Here is an 11,373-nt window from a genome sequence, read left to right as displayed (position 1 = left end):
ATCTATTCAATGCTGCTATTTTGCCGTTGAGGCTTTGTACCTCCTTTACATTTCTTGGGGGCACCATCTCCATTATGGCCCGGATCTTGTCCGAGTTGGCCTCGATGCCCCTTTGAGACACCATAAATCCTAGGAATTTTCCTGCTGTCACTCCGAAGGCGCACTTTCTCGGATTGAGCTTCATGTTGTAGGAGCGAAGGGTGTTGAATGTTTCCCTAAGGTCTTCCAAGTGATCTTCCTCCCTTCGGCTTTTTACTAGCATGTCATCCATATAGACTTCGACATTTCTCCCGATTTGCTGCATGAACATCTTGTTCATAAGCCTCTGATACGTTGCGCCCGTATTTTTTAGGCTGAATGGCATTACTTTATAACAGAAGAGACCTTGGCTAGTTACGAACAAAGTTTTCTCCTGATCATCTTTGTGCATTCGGATTTGGTTGTAACCCGAGAAAGCATCCACAATGCTTAACAATTGATGCTGAGTCGTAGAGTCCACTAGAACGTCGACCCGCGGGAGAGGATAACTGTCTTTGGGGCAGGCTTTGTTCAGGTTAGTGAAATCCACACATATCCTCCACTTCCCGCTAGCTTTCTTAACCATCACTACGTTTGCCAGCTAGTCGGGGTAATAAACCTCCCTAATGAAGCTCGCCTCCTGTAGTTTGCAGACTTCTTCCGCTATGGCCTGATCTCGCTCTAGGGCTTCTTCTGTCAGACGGGTGGAAAGGAGGGCGAAACATTTAGCCTATGTACCATGACCGAAGGGTCTATTCCTGGCATGTCTTCATGGCTCTAGGCGAATACGTCCCGATTGCTCCTAAGAAAGGTTATGAGCTCTTGGCGGATCGCAGGATTAGCGAGGGTTCCAATTTTGGTCGTTCGGTCAGGATCGGAATTGTCAAGGAGTATCTCTTCAAGTTTTTCTACCGACTCTGTCACCATTTGGTGCTCTTCTATATTCTAGGCCTGGACTTGATCCTCCATTTCCATCATGGCCACGTAGCATTCATGCGTGGCCACCTGACTTCTGTGCAACTCTCCCACTCCATAGTCGGTAGGGAACTTAATCATTAGGTGGTAGGTTGACGTTACAACCTTCCACGAATTGAGCGTGGGTCATCCGAGGATAGAGTTGTAGGTCGACGAGCAATCGACCATTAAGAATGTTACGTCCTTGATGATCTGCTAATTGCCTACCATTACAAGTAATGTGACCGTGCCCAGGAGGAATACCCAGCTCCCTCCAAAACCAACGAGCGGGGCGTTCGTCGGAATTAATCTTCCTTGTCGATCCTTATTTCCTGGAACGCTGGGTAGTATAGGATATCTGCTGAGTTACCGTTGTCGACCAACACCCAGTGCATGTTGTAGTCTCCCACCCATACACTGACGACAAGCGCATCGTCATTCGGGTGGTGAAGACGTCGCGCATCTTCTTTTGAGAACCCGATAATGGGGCCTTCTCTCAATGTTATCTTTGGCATGGCTCCTGTCAGCTGAGCATTATTGCGTCGGGGGTGCTGGTCTTGAGGGGGTGGATCTATTCTCTCTTTGCTGACAAACTTCTGCAGTTTTCCTTGTCTGATAAGGGCCTCAATCTGCTGCTTTAGGTCATAGCAATCAGCCGTGTCATGACCATGGTCATGGTGGAAGTGACAAAATTTATCCCTAGATCGTTTGTTGGGATCACCCTTCAGCTTTCCAGGGAACGTTAGAGCCCCCTCGTCCTTGATTTGCATTAGGACTTGATCTATCGGGGCGGTCAATGGAGTGAAGCTTGTGAATCTTCCTCCCAAGGGCTTAGGGCACCTTTCGTCCCTTCGGTCTCCTGTCCTTGCCTTCTTCCAGCCTTGGTCTTACCGTGTGTCTTCTTGCCTTTCCCTTTTTCTTGGGTTTTTCCTCTCGGGCTAGTAGCGCGTCTTCAGCGTTCATGTACTTGGTGGCCCTATAAAGCACTTCTGACATGGTTTTCAGGTCGTTCTTGTATAGGGAGAACAAAAACTTACCCTTCCTCAGCCCATTAGTGAATGCCGCTACAAGTATCTTGTCGTTGGCTTCGTCGATCGAGAGTGCCTCCTTATTGAAACGGGATATATAGGATCTCAGTGTCTCCTCCTCTCGCTGCTTGATGCTTATCAAGCAAGCCATAGACTTCTTGTACCTATGTCCCCCGATGAAGTGCGCAGTAAATTGAGTGCTTAGCTCCTTAAAGGTGCTGATGGAGTTGGGCGTTAACTGGCTGAACCAAATTCTTGCTGCACCCTTCAACGTTTTAGGGAAGGCCTTACACATGATCTCATCTGCTAATCCTTGAAGGTGCATCAAGGTCTTAAAGGTCTCTAGGTGATCTAGAGGGTCCTTGACCCCGTCGTAACTATCTATCTGTGGCATGCGGAACTTATTCGGCAGGGGGAAGGAGTTAACAAAGGCGGTGAAAGGCAAGTTAGTTCGGTTAACAAGGTTGTCAAGATCGTTGGACACTTGTCCCTTGAGTGCGTTCATCATAACTTCCATCTGTTCCTTCATTGCCTGCATTTCCGCTATAATAGGTTGTAGAGCCGTATCCACAAGGGAGGGGAGGCTCACGTTTTGTCGCTCCGGTCTGCTTGGGGCGTTACTGGCCTGTGGTCCCTCTTGATTCCTTCTTTCAGTGCTGGTTCCTTCTTGATCAGCTCTTTGGTTATCTGATGTTGCATTTTTCTAGTGTAGCTGCTCTTCTAGGTCTTGATTTTGTTTGGTGAGGCATTCCATGGTAGCGGTGAGAGTTTTAACCTGTCTTTCAAGGGCAGTCGTGGGTGGTTCTTCTTCTTGAATGTTATTAGTGGTTGCCATTGAGCGAGAGAGTACCATGCAACTCTTTTGTCCGGGAAGCAATAATATGGCTTACAATCTGTGAAACGTTTCCCACAGATGGTGCCAACTGATGATGCAGAAAAAATCATCAGTAAGTCACATAGTCCTCGCACACTTGAAATAGCACCTGTACAACAAAAAAAGAAGACCTAACAGAGAGCACCGGTGTGGTGCCGGCCAAACACCCTCCGAAGGTCAAGTTAGAACTATTCTCACAACTCTAGAGTGCTAGAAAGGGTAAATTATGTGTATCTTGGTTTGCGAGGGTACTGAGGCTTTTATAGTGGTAAAGGGTTGATCTCGTTTCCTTGGACTAGAAGTCTTTTCCTTATAGGAGTCTTTTCCTTATAGGAGTCTTCTTGGGCGTATTTTGCGGAATCCTTTCCATATAGGAATTCCTTTGGGTATCACTAAACGTGGAGAGCAAGACATTTCCTTATATATGCAATCATGGATGGTAAGCAATCCTTCCTAAGGATAAGAGACATAGGGCGAAAGAGAGAGCCAAAAAAGGATCTTTCGTGTATAATCCTGCATAATCTCGAATGTTCTCAGTTTCGTACGTAGACCAAATAATACAATGCAAGCACTTGCCATTCGTTGGTTATTAGGGGCATCTCGAAAACGCCCGGGTCGAAATATGGCTTTCAAGTTAAGTTCCGAATTAGTGGATGCTGCCAAAACCCCCCTTTCCTCGGTAAAGAATTCTTGGAATAATCCCGAATCCACTCTTTTTAAAAAAGTGCGTGCAGTACTTTTGTGTTTACGGGCCAAAGTTTTAACACAAGAAAGCCAAAGTATATATTTTATTCGATACATATTCTTTTTTTTTGAGGATCCGCTGTAATAATGAAGCCGTCAGTCCTTGGGTATGCCTTGCAGGTGCCTCTTCCTAAATATCCCTTTCGTCGATACCTGTAAATGAAGGCTGATGGGTTTAATTGTATCCGTCTGCTTTTGACCGTCTGCTTGTGTCTTATTGTGAGCAATCTCTATTTTTATCCACATCATTAGTTATCATTTTTCATTTGGGTAAACTAAGTATATGGTCCCTATCCATTACACCTAAGTATATGGTCCCTATCCTTTACACCATATTTTAATTTAGTCTCTAACTTTTCAATTATGTTAATTTGGTCTATAATTTTTTAGTGTTGTATCAATTTAGTCTATGCCGTTATCTCTTGGGTGATAATTGTTGACATGACAAATTTTCAAAATTAAAAATTAGTTTCCGTTGATATGACAATAAACTAATTTTTTATTTTGACCGTTTTTCATGTTGGCAATTTCCATCCAAGAGATAATGGCAGGGACTAAATTTACACGGCACTAGGAGGTTATGGACCAAATTAACACAATTAAAAGTTTATAGACCAAATTAAAATATAGTGTAAATGATAGAGACCAAATATATAGTTTACCCTTTTCATTTCTACTCCCTTCCATAATGCCATGTCAACTCGTCAAAGCTCATGTTTTATTATAACTAGTTGCTAACCCGTGCGATGCACGGGATAATTTTTATAATAATTGGCTCAAAGCATATTATGGCTCAAAGCATATTATAATTTTTTTTTAACCCATAATAGTACAGAATGTTAAAGCAAGAGCAAAATGGGGGAAAATATAAGGAAAATACAAATTGACTAAAAAAGGGATGAGAATCTTAACAAATTTAAGTTAAGAATAAGCAGTTGCCAATGTAAATCCTTCAATTTAAGAACTTTCATGGCCTTACAATTAATGCCCAAAAACCAAGTCTTGTCTGGTTGAAAATAGCTATGGAATAAAAAAAAAAAATTTAAAAAGGGGGCTCTCTCCTTTTCTTCTAACCTCAAATGTCAAGCAAGGATCATAGGATGGATTATGGGCAATAATAAAAGTCCACAACACAAATTTGGGTAAAAGAAACCACCTACAACATTTAACATTCTGTGAGGCAAAAGATATGACAATCCAACTACAAATTTGAGTTAAAAAATTAATTGCAAGTAATATAGAAAAGCATGATTCCAATCCAAAATTTGGATTCTAAAACAGTAATAGGTTCAGGAACAAAATATGATCCAACTCAGATTTTCAACAAAGATGAAAAAATTGATGTGTAACCCCAAAGTCTTAGGGCATAAAGTTCAACTTAAGCAATCTATATATTAAACTCTAGGAGTTTAAACTTTCTTTTTCAGTTTTAGATGTCTTTGTGATTCTCATTAAAAAAAAAAAAGCTTTAAATGTAAATAATCACCCTTTCATCAACATGTTTAATATAAACACAGGCTAGGGAAAAAAACCATAACCAAAAAAGAAAAAAAGAAAAGAAAAAAGAAGAGAATCCTATAGAGTTGAGAAGAAACTATACAATGTATAAAAGGAATTGAAATGGAACAGAGCTGATATTGTACAAAATTACAACAGAAATTGCTATGATAAGCCTAAAGACTGAGCTAACCTACATTTTTTTTATAAGTAAGATACACATACATTGGCTGGATCTTGAACCCAAGACCTCACCATCTACTTTGCTCTTACTAACATACAAGCAGGTTTAGAACACAAAGAGCCTCCACAAAGCTGATCAAACTTGCTCTCCAAAATTCTTCACAGGTTTGATACCCAATAAATTAAATCAAAACCAACCAACCAAAATACAGAAAACTAAATCCTACGAAATGCAAAATTAAAAATATTTTTGTTAGTGTTCATATATTTTGATGAAGATTAAGTCTTTCAAACATGGAAGACTCATAGCTTGTCTACAATTATATGGATAACAACAAATAGAATCCAAAATATATTTAAAACCTTATTCAGAAGTTTTGAATTAAAAAAACACAAATTAGTAAACCAAAGTGCTAAACTGGACCCAAAAACCACAATTTCACTCCTACTAACAAATAAATAAAGAGAACAGGTTCGGGATGAAATCCTAAATTAAATTAAAACCTCAAAACACAAAGAGACAAAGCATAGGTAGAATTTGATCTTCTATGGTGTTCCCCTGGGAAAAACAAAAAAGAACAAAGAGGAAACATATTAGCAATTGAAATCTATAATTGCAGCAAACCCTAATTAGGAACCCCAAAATCCCAAAACTAATAAAAACCCCAAATCAATCCTTTAGCCTCAAAGTCATCTTGATTTCGTCCTAATTCAAGAATGTTCAAAAACTATGGAAACAAAAACCACAAATTAATTATAAGCAAATAGATTAGGACAACAGCAACAAAAAAGGAAGAAGATAAGGAAGATTGAGGATTCAAGGTGATCTTACCAAGGAGTTCTTGAGAAACACCAAAATTATTGAATTCCTCTTTGTTCAATAATTTTAGCGGTGTGTAAAAAGAGGTTTAGGGTTTTATCGGGGAACTTACACAAAGGATAGTATATAATAGAAAAATTAGCACGAACGATCAATGTTGGTGATGAGGATTCAGTGGCTACGTGATTGACCTGTCAATGAAATATGCAAGAAGCAAAGAATTAATTTAGATAATAGCAGTGATTCAACAAAAAAAGAAAAAAAAAGAAAAGAACGTAATTGGGCTAATTATTACTCTGATCTCCCATCTGCAATGAACACAAAGGAAGGAAAAACAATAAGAATTTAGAAAAGCAAAGCAGACAAAACGTTCACTTATATAGGCTCACCATCTCGTCCAGCGGCAAGCTCTTCAGCCTGACAAACACAGTAGAACATATGTTAAAAAAACCATGTTAAAATAAGTCAAAGAACCTCCTGGTGGACATGACACCATTATGATCTATATTTTTAAGAGAAACAAAAAAATAATAATAATAACAAAAGGAGCAAACGACTTCACAGTGCAAAAAATCTGATTTTGGAAGGATTGGAAAAAGGGAAATAAAAAGACTTCACAGTTGACCAATAGTCTAAAGTAAATCTCAGTATATGACTTCCTCTCTCACGCAGTCGATAATGGAGAACATTTTGCAGTTATAAATGAAAAATAGAAATCAATTCTATGGAGTAACACATCCCAAAGGAAAATTGCCCTTTACTGTAGAGTTGTATGTTTTGCCATGAACAAAAACAAATCAGAGGTTGAAAGGGTAGAGAAGAGAGATGAGGGAGAGAAATAGAGAACAAAGAGGCGGTGTGTAAGAAGAGGTTTAGGGTTTGGGGAAGGAGAACAAAAATTTGGGTTTTTTTTTTTTTTTTTTTTTTAATAATGCTGATGATTTTAAAAAAAATGATAACGTGGAGCTTTTTTTTTTTTTTTTAATAATGCTGATGATTTAAAAAAAAATGATGACGTGGATTAGAAAATAAAAATAATTTTTTAATTTTTTTTTAAATGGCGATGATGTGGAAAATTGTAGAAGCTTGAAAAGCTTCGGTTTTATATATATATATAGATTAATATACATACATACATACATACATACATACATAGCTATATTTGGTAACTCTTTATAATGATACATCACTCAATAACTCTTAGGGTCTGTTTGGATACAGCTAAAAACTGAAAACTGAAAAATACTGTAGCAAAATAATTTTTAAATGTGTGAATAGTATCGTGGGACCCACTTTTAATGAAAAAGTTGCTAAAAAGTGAAATTTGTAGGTCCTTGAACAGTGTCAAATATTTCAGCTAAAAAAAAAAAAAAAAACAGCTAAAATGCAAACGTGCATTTGGGAAGTGCAAAACGCACTTCCCAAACGCACACTTAATTAGAATAATATTTCAAGAATCATATAGTTGGATAACATATTTTCATTAGAATTTTGTGTTAAACATATGTTATTTACTATTCAATCAAAAAACTCATTTAGTGTAGTGTATAATTTTTAGGTACAGAAGCTTGAAATTAAAATTATAGATAAGATAATTATTGATCTCTAATTATCTTAAAATTTTACAAGCAATTAATAAGGGTATAAGAAGAAAAAGTAATCTGGTGGTAGATTTGTCAAAATACATAACCAATAAAAAGATATCAAGAGATGCAATATTGACAAAAAGGCTATGACACGTATAATTTGAATCTAACCATATATTATTAAACTTCTAGTGTACAATCCCCATAGATGATACCAATTGTATGTGGATAGAATGGAAATTATACCATGATAAATATTCTGACAAGTACAAAGGCCAGACACCCTAAGGTCATTGGTGGAATGTTAGCAAAATAATAATGACCTACTAACTAAGTCAAAAACTATCTAGTAGGGTTGGTTGTAGGCACTCCATCAATCAAGTTAGCTTAGAAAATCACAAAGTGAGCTCAAAGCGAAATGGCAAAGTGCTAAGGCAATGAGATGCATACCTTTTGAATAATCTTGAACCACCCTATCAAATAAAGTAGCAGATTAGTTGTCTCTTATATCCAATATTAACACCTTAGTTGTTCTCTCTCGTGATTTTATCTTCTCTCACACTGGTTTGGGTTGGGGTTGTGGGTGGTTTGTAGATCATCGATTTTGGGTTGTCAATTTAGTGGTGGTGCTGGGTTGAGTTTCAATTTGGGTGGCAATTTCAGCGGTGGTTTCAATTTTTGGGTTGTGATTTGGTGGTTGGTTGGTGATTTGAGTTTCAATTGGGTTGATATTGGTTTTTTTTGGCTTGATTTGGGTTTGGTTGGTGGTTGTGTTGGTTGTTAATAGTGGAGGTAAGGTGGCAATTTAGTTGGTTAGGTTGATTTGGTGGTAGTATTGGTTGTTGATGGTGGTGGTGGTACTTTTTTTCAAAGGTTATTATTTTGATTTTAAAATAGAAGATGAGATGTAGAGTGTATTGTTAAATGCTATGCTAAAATAAATAAAGTAGGATTTTGATGTGATAGAATATCATTTGGCTTAGCACAACAAATGCTATTGTTTTAATTAAAGATGAGATGAGATGAGAAAATAGAAAAGAATTCCCGAGCATTGTGCCATAGTGGCGAGTTGTGGAGGCAGGAGATGAGAGATCGAGGACTGAGGCTGAGAAGGCTGTGGTTCCATTAGGTTTTGGAAACCTTAGATAGAATGAATTTGGGTTGAAGAAGAAGAAGAGTAGAGCTGAGAGAAGAGATCGAATGGTCCTATATGGTGAGTCAAACTCAGTGAGCTCCTCGTCCACAGAACAAAGTTTCTCTCCAAACTCTTTCGGAGAGAAACCCTTCTACTACCTTATATATTTTTATATTGAGTGTGAATTTTGAAAATCTAACTGTTAGATTGTTTGTTTTTATTATATCCTTTATGCTTGAAAATTTTCAAGAAAATCAAAGATCAATTGCTATGTCATCAAACAAATATTAAAATTTTAAGTATTTATGATCTAAAATTGTTTATAAAAAATAAGTTTATCAATCGATTAGTAAATAACATCCGATTTGAATGAAATTTGATATGCATGTTAAGAAAATAAGGAACATGAAATTCAACGGATAGATTTTCAAAATTCACATCCAAAAAATAAATATATAAGAAGTTTGAAGGGTTTTTCTCCAAATTAATTTGGATAAAAACTTTGTTCTCGTCCACGTACCATGACTAAGATTAAGTAGGGATAGATCTCAAAATTTTCAGAGTGATTGATTTTCACGTTTGTACTTTTCCCTTTTTTTTTTTTTTTTTTTTTTTACTTCAATGATAGAACTTTATTGAAGAACAAAGAGATTACAACTATAACAGGGAGCGAAAGAAAGGATGTTAATACCGTACCAGAGGCCGTAGCGGTTTGGCCACCGATACGATATATTTCGAATATCGGTCAATACCGGTGTACCGTTTTGGGTTTACCGCTATTTTTTTATATTTATAAATATATATATATATATATATGTGTGTGTGTGTGTGTGTGTGTGTGTATATATATTATAATAAATATAAAAGTTTACCATAAAACATTTTCTCAATTCAGAACTAATTATTCATGGTTTTAGACTTTAGTATCAATTAAAAGGAAAAATAAAATAAAATAGAAAGCTTAAAAGTTACCATATTGCATACTAAGAAAACAAATAATACTAATAAGTTAATGCAAATAAGTTATCATTTTGTTCTAACAAAAATTCAAAAATTATAAAACTTAAAAAAAAAAAAAACTTTTTTCTGTACCGGTCGGTACCTAACAAAAATTCAAAAATTATAAAACTTAAAAAAAAAAAACTTTTTTCTGTATCGACCGGTACGCCCGGTACTGGCCGGTATTGCCCGAAATTGGCCGGTATGGTCGGTATTTTTTCTAATACGAAACAGAGGGGTCGAGCGTACCGGATTGCTGGCTGGTACGGTATATTCCGACTATACCGACCGGTACGGTACGGAATCGATAACCTTGAGCGAAAGCCAGCATGATAGAACATCCAAGGATTGTCACCATTTCACAATAATAAGTACAGGAAGCAAAATAAGGACACCTATCTCACAAAGATGTCCAACGTTGAATGAAATTGAAACTCTTGATCTCACTTTCGTGTTATTCTGATGTGGAATTCTAAATGAATTTTAACAGGAAAGATTTTTTTTTAATAAAAAAAATTAAAAAAAAAAAGGTAGAAAGATACAGATGCGCAACACCATTTTCTCTATAGCCTCTATTAAGTATTTAGACAAGTGGCTGAAATTTATAAGGGGTATCTAAGGGATAGGTAGAAAGATACAGATGCGCAACACCATTTTCTTTATTTTAATTTTTATTTATGTTATTCAAATATGAACCGCTCAAGGTGGCATTCCCAGAGAGATAAAGGTCTGTAAGACAAGTTTACCTTTATGCTATTGATTGTCTTTTTCTAGCTTCTTATATTTGCGCGCGATTGATTTTATTTTATTTTTTCTAGACATATAAAGAGAAGAATAGGGATTGGAACCACATATTAGAAAGAAGATGGATTGGCGTTCCCCTCTCTTATTTTTTTTTTTATTTTTTTTATTTTTATTTTTATTTTTTTATTATTATTTTTTTTTTTTGTGAAGTAAAAGACGATAGAAGTGTATTATTATCATAAAAAAGTATACAACCCCATGTATAATACCACGGGTGAGGGAGGCACCAACAGCACATTAACGCTAGGCCCATGAGCAAAACAAAAAAAACACTGAAAATATTAGACTGACACAGCCATGTGCATAGAAAAAAACAGGATATTCACGCTATTCTTTGTGCTTCCATAAAGCTTTGGAATTCCTCTAGTAAGCCTCTTGCTCCTTCCCAAATTATATGTGGCTGAGGTTGGAACTGTTCAAAGTATGCTTTATTCCTTGCATTCCATATAGCCCAAGCTGTAACCGCCCATGTCTCCAGTTCTTGTTTGCCCAGTTTAGTTTGCATCTGCTTGAAGAGAAGAAAAAAGTCATTGTCTCCATTACTGCATTTTTGGATTTTTCCTTTGATCAATGCCCAGATGTTTCTTGCAAAGGGGCACGTCCATAAAATATGAGTGGTAGTCTCGGGTTCTTGTTTGCACAGCTCACAAGTCGTTCCACTCGCACTCGCCTGCGGTGTAGATTGTCTCGGGTAGGCAAGCAATTAGAGCACGCTCGCCATATAAACGTTT

Source organism: Quercus lobata, chromosome 4 (genome assembly GCF_001633185.2).
Source record: "Quercus lobata isolate SW786 chromosome 4, ValleyOak3.0 Primary Assembly, whole genome shotgun sequence".
Classification (NCBI taxonomy): domain Eukaryota; kingdom Viridiplantae; phylum Streptophyta; class Magnoliopsida; order Fagales; family Fagaceae; genus Quercus; species Quercus lobata.
This window is presented reverse-complemented; position numbering follows the sequence as displayed.